Below are 11,005 nucleotides of genomic sequence, written 5' to 3'. Positions count from 1 at the left end.
TGATATTCTTCATAAACAACTATGAAACAGAGTGCAAGTAAATACACAACCGTCCAACTCACTTCGACCTGCAAAACTATCGTTGTTTTTTTCACCGAAATAATAAAATGGTCACCTGATATGTAAACACGATTGGAACTTTGCAGTCTATATTTTATCTTATTTTCACTTAATGAACTTCACAGTCATCCCATTTTCTCCTCTTTGCATTTTTTGCTTCTTTTTATATTCGGTAAATTACACTTTACGCCTTCAGTCTATCACATAATTGTTTATCAACACTATTGTCATGTGGTCGTATTGATGTGACTTAGATGAATTCTGAAATGTGAGAAAAAAATAAAGCATTTATTTGCGCTGCAAAAAGTCACATACATTACGTAATATGAGGAAAAAAGTGACAAGCTATATAAGCATGGCAAAGTCAGAAAGTCACATGCATTACTGCATCACTGCATAAAGTGACATGCATCACTGCATCACTGCACAAAGTCATATGCATCACTACATCGCTGCACAAAGTCACATAGCATCTGAGGAAAAAACAAAGCATCCAAATTATTACGTCTGTTCAAGTCACTGGCGAGCATCACTGACAAATGTTGGACGTATCACTGCGCCGAGTTACAATTTATTATCGTACCATACCTACTGTGCCCTTGTGAATTATGCAATTCATTAAAATTTTGAGGGGGTGTCATAACAAAATAACAATAAATTAATAAATATGTCAATAGACCTAAAAAGTAAAACAAATTTGTGAATAAATATTTCTAAAAATTTAAAAATATTTTAAAGATTTTTAAATTGTAATTTCACATTTATTTTTTTAAAAAAAATTTAGGCAGAGAAATTTGACTAATTCAGACGTTTAGTCGGTTGATCAACTTGGTTCTTTTCATTTTTCATAAAATATTTTTCCGAAAATTCTAGTTTCTTAATTTTCGTGTTTTTTTTTCAAAGTGTTTACTGATTTTTTAAAATATTTTAAGCAAATTGACTAATTCAGACGTTTTTATTTTATTATTTTTTTTTATGTTTTCACTTTTTGTTTTGGAATAACAATAAATTATGTAATTCATAAAAGTCGAAGTGACAACTCCTATCAAGTTGATGCATAGTTGTTCAGGTCATAAAAGTTGACGTGACAACTCTGATGTATAGTTGTTTACAATAATTTCATACATACAGCTACCATGTGTATATATGGTATAAATATCGCATCATGCCATAACAAAAGTTTTACAGCTATTTCGAGCGATATCATCATGAGATATACGGTGGTTGATCTATATTCAGCAATGGGTCGCTATTGGGTTGCAGATGGAGATGAATTTGAATACCCATTAAATCCAAATTTGCGTTCCTCATATGCCACCGTCAATACCATGAGAGCTGAGTGGGAATTTCACAAAACTCGAGCAAACGTTCTCGTTGAGCTATGTCATGTAGTTAATCTTAAATTTCCTCGCTGGTTAGCCATACGTATGCCAACTGACACTCTACAGTTGTTGCAAAGGGCATTGCATCGTATCCGCGACGAAGTTAATCGCATGACCCAACGTTTGCAAAGGTCCAGACTAATAAAGACCGCAAATGAGCGTGCTGAAGATGGGTTAATGGATGATGCACACCAGTACTTCGCCTGGAGCATGGATGTTATGTATGAATCTGATATTGAGATGTCAGATGATGATGATAATGAATGAAATTATTTGGATGAACACCCAAACCATTTCTGTAATGCATGCAATTTGTAATGCTTATCAACGACTTATCAATGAAGGGAGATATTTCAATTGTTTTCGAATAGTTCTTGTAATTCTACCTTTACTTTCTCTCCGTTATTGTTATTTTGAAGAACGCTACTTGTAATTCTACCTTTACTTTCTTTCCTTTTTATTCATATTTCTCCCTACAACTATCCATTATGCAATGTTTACATTTTTTTCCCAGATTTTTTTTGTATAAAATTTTTACTAACCTGTAGCAACACAAGTGGTCCTCCAATCTCGCTCAATAATAAAATTCTATCAATTCTTATCCTTGTTTTCCTGTTTTCCTTTTCATTTTTATGGAAATCATCAAAACAAGTAAGAATAAAAAATTGTAAAATTATATTTTTCGAATAAATAAGTATGACACATTTACATCATCTGTATAAGTTTGATTTACAAAAACTATAAATAAAATAAACTATACACTCCATATCACACCCGCTAATGCCCTAACCTGCCCCCAGTCCCACAACCCCGACCATGACCTCCCTCCTCGGTCTCCGGCAGTAGACTCTCTGAATATCTGGCTCCCCCAATCGTAAATGCGTATCCTGTGGAGCCTGTGAGTGTGACCCCCCTCTACTGCATGTGCTGCCCCTGATCCTGTCTGTGGTCGAAGATCGGATACTGCTGTGAGCTGTGAAACTCCATCATCTGATGTAACTGTATCATGATCTGCAGCTGGACCTCGACCTCTACCTCTGCCTCTGCCCTCACCCCGACCTCGGTCGTGACGTCCGCCACGACCAAAACCCTGCCCTTTCCCGCTCGCTCTGGGGAGGGCTCAATATGGGCCTCAGCGTCAACGTGGGAGATGTCGGTGAGAACTGCATCATGTGTACTCATGGTCGCGGTCGAACTGTCTGGTGGTGGTAACTGGGTGGGGGGGTAACAACGTCATGCATGTATCGAGGCGGTGTCCAATCAGGGTCAGGCACATAAGGTATGCCAGTATGCTGCGTAGGAAGTACGTCGAGGGAATCTACAGATATGTATGGGGTAGTATGTGGTGGGGTGACTGATGTCGAAGAAGCTGATGTGGCAGGCGCTGAAGTGGAAGGCGCTAACGTGGACGGTGCTGATGTGCCTGGAGCAGCTGTTGAAGTGTGTACACCGTAGTGGCCGTAATGCAAACTATCTCCCCGGTGGGCAACCCGGAATGCTTGGTACAATAACTCCCGGATCTCTGCAACGGCCTGTAAGGCATGCTATCCATCACGTCTCAAATGGGCGTCCTCAGCCAAGTGAAACGACCTCCCAACTCCAACCACCTGAACAAACATTCAGACGTATTATTAGGCTACAGTTAACAAAAAGTAAATCAAGTATGATTTTACTAATTATCTGACACATAATATGATACTCACCAATGCCTCAAGATAAGGCCCAACTCCCTGATATCCAAACTCAGACACGTGGCTCGGATTCCCGACTAGTAGGTATGTATGTCGCCGATACCACAACATATAAGGGTCGGAAGAGGGGATCACCTCATCGCTGTAGTCAGCCTGTACAATAATGTCCCGGCGGGCATCCCACAACTGTATATATGGCATACAAAATAGATGCCAGTCAGTGCCAGCTCGGCTACGCCTATCAGTGACGTGCAACTGCCACTCAGTGTCGAACCGATCCGGCACGGACTGCACCTGACCTGTTAAAACCTACCATCACCTACTCCACCTACTACACCTACCACCACCTACTACCACCTACTACACACCTACCACTACCACCTACTACCACCTACTCCACTACATCTCCTATATAAAGAGCCCTTCACCATTTGTAAAAAATAACAATATCAATCAATAATACAATTCTCTATTTCTTTTTTATACATTAAATTTTACATGGTATCAGAGCTATAAGATTTAGGCCTATATTTCTTTCTCACCGGCGGGCAGTCGGCCGGCAACCTTGCTTTCACTGCCCGCTGGAGTTTTTCTACACATACCTTCACTCCGCTGCATCTTCAACTCTCTCTCTCTCTGTATTGAAATTCAGGGAGAAAGACAGACACACACACATGGGCTAGTCTCTCAGTCCTCTCTTGGTGTTCGAACTCGCCCCAAGTCCTTTGCAGAGACTCCGACCAGCACCACCTCGCCAAAACCACCGATCCTCACTACCACCCATAGAAGCCATAGCAGCAAGCAACTCACACCAGTCCTCTTCTCGGCCATCACACACACAGACGGAGAACCACTGTTGCTCCACCGTCGTCGACCGCTGTGAACCACCGTGGACCACCAAGGGACCTGCGATTCGAACTGGTTTCCTAAAGGATGCAAAGCCTGTTCAACTCAAGGAGGGTCAGGAAATTACTATTTCCACTGATTACAGCATAAAAGGGGATGCGGAGATGATCTCCATGAGCTACAAAAAGCTGCCTGTCGACGTGAAGCCTGGGAATACCATCTTATGTGCAGATGGCACTATCAGTCTTACGGTCTTGTCTTGTGATCCAGCTGCTGGAACAGTGAGATGCTGTTGCCAGAACACTGCTGTCTTAGGTGAGAGGAAGAATGTGAATCTTCCTGGTGTTGTGGTGGATCTTCCTACACTTACAGAGAAGGACAAGGAAGACATCCTGGAATGGGGTGGTCCTAACAACATTGATATGATTGCTCTCTCTTTTGTGCGCAAGATCTTGTTAATGTCCGAAAGGTTCTTGGGATTCATGCCAAGCATATACAATTGACGTCCAAGGTTGAGAACCAGGAGGGAGTTATCAACTTTGATGAAATCTAGCTGGGTCTCTCTCTGCAACGCACATGGGGGGCACCCACTCAATCTCTCTCTCTCTCTCTCGGGCATTGTTTCTCTCTCTCTCCCTTTAAACCCTCTCTTTTCCTTTCTTTTTCTTTTAATATTTATCTCCACTACCTTTTGTCTTTCAAATAAAATAAAATTCCTCACAGCCCCTGCTTGACACACCACCCCACTTTCTTGTTATTATATTTTATTTCCTTTACCACCACTCTCTCTGTCTCGATGGTCATCTGCAAAGCTTCAAATAAAATAAATAAACCCATGTGATCCACTCTACCACAAACAAATAAAATAAATAAATAAATAAGCAAATGAATTGAACCCTCCTCGGGCCACCCAATTCCCTTTTCTTATTATTATTATATACACTTTTTTCTCCACTCAAAAATCATTATCACATTTTTCACCGCCCAAACATTCTTTATCTTATATATCTATATATATATATAAAAAAAAAAAAAAACAACCTTCTATTCATTCCATCTCCTTTTTCTACTCAGTCTTGTACCATCAAGCCATTCGGATTTGCACACTACACTCATTTTATTCATATCGGGACTTCGCCCTGATCACAATTTTACACCAAAAAAAAAAAAAAAAAAAAAAAAAAAAAAAAAAAACAAACAAACACAAACAAAACAACCACATCCACAGGCGGGATTTTTCTTCTATACTCTGCCGAAACTGTCAGAGGACACGATGGGGGAGATGCCACTCAACCACATCAAAACAAATAAGTGGCACTCTGGCCATCCATATCTTCTGACCCAGTAGGCAGTAGTCGAGGAGCGTACCGAGGACCCCAGCGTAAGGCTGCCAGATAAACTACAATGACGACAAATAAATTAAATTTTGCTCGTGAACTCAAAACATATATAATTAAGAAGACAACTAAAACGCAATCAAAAAATTTCATACCTCGCCCTCGATCATCCGGTCCAGCTGGTCTCTATAAACTACCACTACGTGGGTCGAGACGACCTCGTGGCCCATGTCAACCCTCCATCAACTACCTCGCGGTCCGGTGGGCAACTACATGTCCCCCTCACCCATAGGAAGCTCACCAGGACTAACCGGTTGTCACCTAGACGGGGCAATGCGAATCAATCTCTCGCATGCCCAAATCTTTGAACACAATTACAATACTGATATATGGCATACAATATGAATTGACATGTAACAAAATTCTTACTGACCTGTAGCAACACAAGTGGTCCTCCAATCTCCCTCGTACTCACCTGAGTTGCTCGACATAGCATCCTATACAACCATGCCAGAGCCGCGCTACCCCAGCTGTACTGCCCAATCTCCTCAATGTCTCTCAGCAATGGCAAGTATATCAGCTTGAGTAGGTTCTGTGACTTATCAAGAAGAAGTACCCCCCAATAAGCCACAGAATATATGCTCGGGTATGCTGCTGTACCAACTCATCTGGAGCATGATCTGGAAAATGAGCTATTGAGAGTAGGTGTTACTCCTAATAGCTCAGCATATAGGGCTATCCACTGCTCCGTCGCGAAAGATGGGTCAACTCCAGTAATTACTCGGCCATCAATCCGAAGACCATATAGGACGGATACGTCCTGCAACGTGACGGTGGCCTCCCCGATCGGGAAATGGAATGTATGAATCTCTGTGCGCCACATTTCGACGAGAGCAGTGATAAGTGCATGGTCCAATCGAATGTGCCTGATACGATACACACCATAGAATCCCGCGCGTAATAGATACTGCAAGACTTTATGGTCCAACAGATGCTCCCACAATCCAGAATCTGCCCAACGGCATGTCAACACGGTGCGTGCCTCATCCTGCACAACAGAATGACCAGTTTAAATAATAGCATTATCACGAAATATACAACATAATGCAATGTATTTTAATTGTAAGCGTAAAGTCCAACAAACGCTATTGCATACCGGACGATCCCGCATACTGTCAGCTCGATGTGCCTGTCTGAACAGTGGAACCTCCTCAGGTACATGTGCCATGAAGCCTGTCCAACTGAAATATTAGATCATCCATATCAAAATCTCATTTAATCATAACATAATAACAGAAAAACTGTAATTATTGATTTTGTAATTAACGATTTAAAATACAATTAAGTAAATCTTATGGGTTCGAGAAAAGACAAATTTATGTGCCACTTACACGGAAGCAATTCGAAATTAATGATTACATTTATGGCATATTTGACAAAACTTAAATATTGATTTTGTAATGCTAAAAGTTTGAATAAATTATAAATTTTGCAAATTACATATAAAATTTGTAATTGTGAACAATGACTGCAGCATTCCAATTTTTAAAATTTTAATTTATAATAGGTTAATTTTTTTTAAATTTGTAAATTTTTTAAATTATAAAATGTGAACAATGATTGCAGCATTCGATATTAAATTTATTCAAAAATATGAAATTTTGAAATGGTAGAAGAACTACGTGATTAAGTATAGAATCTTGTAATACACATTTTGAATCAAGTACACAGTTAAAAACTAGTACACATTTTCAATAAATTATACAAGTTTGAATAAATTATACACATTTTCAATTTTGCATTATACATTTTGAATCAAGTACACATTTTGTAATACACATTTAAATGTACCACTCCGTTTACAAATAAAGAATTTAAAAATACATAATTAAATGATCTATTACAAATAAAGAATTTCAAAATGATATATTACACCATGTAAGTATTACATAGTCTTCATCGACCAAGTCGCGCCGGACATGTTCGCCTATCATGACCTATCTGGTGGCACTCACTGCAACGAGTTGTCAAACGCCTGTTTAATATATCCATCTCATTCGGAATACGATCCATAGATGTACGACCCCGTTTTACTTCTCACAGACGAAGTTTATTAGGCATTAAGGTCCACTGCGGATCATCCCAATAATCTTGATGCGGTATTGGATTGAATTTAGTTTCCCAAACCCTTATGTATACAGGAAGCCTATATACTGGATCAACGTACTGGAATGGATTGTCACCGCATTCAGACATCACAGCGAGCATATGGGAACATGGATAGTGTCTTATCTCATATTTCCCACAACTGCACGTGGGTTGATTCATCCGCACAATCTGTCTATTGCGACCTCGTCCACGGCGAAAAGATGTTTGCACCTCAATACACGGCGGGGCCTATAAGACAATATTGATACAAACTAATCAAGTTCATGTTTTTAGGTGTAATTAACATAACAACATAATAATAACAATTTTTTCACATTACAAACTAACCTGTCATACGATATCAACTGGAAAGTATTTCCCATTGCAATACCCTCCTCGATAGTTTTTTGCATCTCTCTAGGGTATTGGAACTCATTGCGTACATCTGTTTCAGCTTGGGCTCCCATCTCGTCAAAATATTTGACGAGCCGTCGAAATGTAAATTCAACCATAACTGAGACAGGTAAGTTCCTTGCACCTTTCAAGACCTGTTGAAGCACTCTGCATCATTACTGGTCAATACCCCTCAGCGATATCCACTGTCATATGCAAGGGCCCAGTCCTCAGGATTCATCTTGTGGACCCAATTGATGGCTTCTTGGTTAATAGCCTGTATCTGATCTAAGTAACCATTACACTTTCGTCGTTGATCAGCACTCCCTGCTTTCCATAGAAGTTGTTTGAGCTCCTTATTTTTGAAATATGTGTTAAAGTTACTACAAACATGTCGAAGGCAGTGCCGATGATATCCAACAAATTAGAGCGAGTGATTCAGCCAATGCCGCCTCACAGCAGCTAAAATACTCTCAGCTCGATCAGATATCAAAGTCACTCCCTGTCGGTCCATGACAATATATTCCTTGATATTTTGAATGAAGAATGACCAAGACTCCAAACTCTCCCTGTCAACAACAACAAATGCAAGCAGTAATATTTTGCCATTGGCAGTGACAATCGTTGCTACAAGTAACACACCAGTGTATTTACCGTATAAGAATGTACCATCTATAGTTATAACAGGCCTACAATATCCAAAGCCATCGATGACGGGTTTGAAAGACCAGAAAACAAAGTGGAAAACGGGCATAATGGTTGTATGCCTGGTATATCTATGCTTCCATGTCACGATGGTGCCAGGATTAGATGTCTGTAATGCATGCATGAATTTAGGTAACTGCCTATATGATTCATCTCAATCACCGAATACCATTTTAATTGCATTTGCCCTTGCATGCCACACCTTCTTGTATGATATATTATAGTTCATGGTCTTTTTTATATCTTCGATGACATTCTTAATTGGCATATCAGGTTCATTCTACATACGACAATCAAATATGAGTTGGATTATCTGGGTGTGAACACTATAAACAAACAAATATGTATATATATGTAAACATTTATTTTTTATACTAACCGCAACTTGTTCCAAAATATGAGAAGCAATGTAACTGTAACTAATATTAGTGTGGTCCATGTTCATTCGTGGGTATAAACAATGGTGAGGACCCCTGTACTGCTTTATTTCAAAAAGACCATGTTTTCCTACTAAGAGATGCACGCAACCACCAACTGCAGTTGTGCTTGCAAGCAGACACCCAAAGGTCTCGCTTGGAGGTTACGACCTTATACTCTCGATTATTTGTTGCATGGTACAATTTCATAGCATGTAGAAGTTGCTTCTTATCAACAAAAACCATTCCTCTGTCCAACTCTGGATTTTCAGCACTCCAGATCCGGTTACGGGGAACTACATCACGGGTACTAATGTCAAAATCACCACCCATGTAAATGTTGTCATGGAAAAGGATTTCAACTCTAGGTGGAATGGGGGCATTTTCAGGGTCAACGGGAGCCTAGGCGTCATATTCATCATCATCATCATCATCATCATCTGATCCGCTTAATAAATTTTCTTCATCACACATTTCATTGTCATCATCGTTTAGGGCGACATCAGGACCGTACATGTCACTGTCAGCAAACTGCACCTCGTTCACTGTTTCAACCATATTACCAGCAACTTCAACCGGAGTGGTATGATGGCTGCATGTAGGCACATATTGTGTGTTATTGTCAAATTCATAATCATATCCACCACGTGAACTTGATTCTACACCATGGCCTTCAAATGATTGTTGTGTGTAGCACAGTGGATAACATTGATCTGATTCATACATAGGAGACTGAAACGCTGTTGTGTCAATCCCATGCGTCAGCAATGTAGTGAACAGACGAGAATCCATCTGTGTCATGTTCGAGATATTGTGTACAACCTCTTTATCAATGTAGACTTCCAAACAATTTGGTGCTTGAAAACTTGCACCGATACTTAATATGGTGTTCAACGCCTCATCGTCATTGATCGGTAATATCTTGTATTTGTTGTGTGCTTGCCACTGGCGATAAGGATATCTATATTTGAAGATCAATCGGACACTTTCCCCGTAACTTGCCACCTTTGACGTAAACATCTCCTCCAAATTGCTAAGCGTGGTGCCAATTTGCACCGCATATATCCCTTTTGGCTCAGCATCATATGATACGCCTTCATCGGGATCCCGAATTATGTTTCCCCCCCAGTAGAAAATAATTGGAACAGTCTCTATATACTTGCTTCAATTAAGACAAAAAAACATTAAAATAACAACAATATACTTATATCTCCTTGTACTTGTAAAAGAATTATATGAACTTTAACTCATTCAATTACAATTACTTGTGACGCAAAAACTTTATTTAAGTAATCAGCAATTGTAATCCAACAATCATTAGTGATTTTTTAATTAAGATATGAGTTAAAATAATGATAATGCTTTAGATTTTTTAGCTTTTTAATAAACAAGTCTTACAACACATATAGAATTAACATATGAGTTAAAAATGATTATAAATTATAAAGTAACAACATTTGTAATCATTAAATAAATATAATTGATGTAAGTTGATTTAGGTAATTGATAAATTATAAATCTAAGTAATTTACATAAACTTATGAGTGTAAGTTGTTAATCTTGTTACTTTGAGTGTAGGTAAACTTATGAGTGTAGGAAAATCCAACAATCTTATGAGATATGTAAACTTATGAGTGTAGGTAAACCTAACTTTACATCAAAGTAACAACCTACATCAAAATAACAATATTTCTAATTTACCTAATTTATAATCATTACATAAATTATGAGTGTAGGTTGTGACTTTATATAAATTATAAAGTGTTGGTAAACTTGATTTATACATAAAGAAATTTGATTTATACATATTCGTGTCCACCCTTGTAAGTAAAATATGTAAAAACGTGTTTTCAAAACACATTTTGAACAAAAATTCAAAACCAACACTCACTCTTTGTTGTCACAGACACTCACACGCACTCTCTTTATCTCTCTCTGTGACACACACACCCACAACACTCACACTCACGTCAAACATATATAATTTTTAATATATATAAATTTTATTTTATAAAATTCAGAACAAT

General features: G+C 38.8%; 1 pseudogene across 1 annotated transcript; it reads left to right on the top strand.

Moving 5' to 3' along the window:
* The first annotated feature begins 2,768 nt into the window (after positions 1 to 2,768).
* On the top strand, positions 2,769 to 4,761 carry LOC145821325 (pyruvate kinase, cytosolic isozyme pseudogene; annotated as a pseudogene). The gene is made up of 2 exons (XR_014363326.1): positions 2,769 to 2,882; positions 3,817 to 4,761. The product of XR_014363326.1 is annotated as a pyruvate kinase, cytosolic isozyme pseudogene (transcript).
* The last annotated feature ends 6,244 nt before the right edge of the window (positions 4,762 to 11,005 follow it).

Source organism: Camellia sinensis, chromosome 1 (genome assembly GCF_055761805.1).
Source record: "Camellia sinensis isolate YWXY chromosome 1, ASM5576180v1, whole genome shotgun sequence".
NCBI classification, from domain to species: Eukaryota; Viridiplantae; Streptophyta; class Magnoliopsida; order Ericales; family Theaceae; genus Camellia; species Camellia sinensis.
The sequence above is the reverse complement of the archived record's forward strand: the minus strand, read 5'-3'. Positions and strand labels throughout refer to the sequence as shown.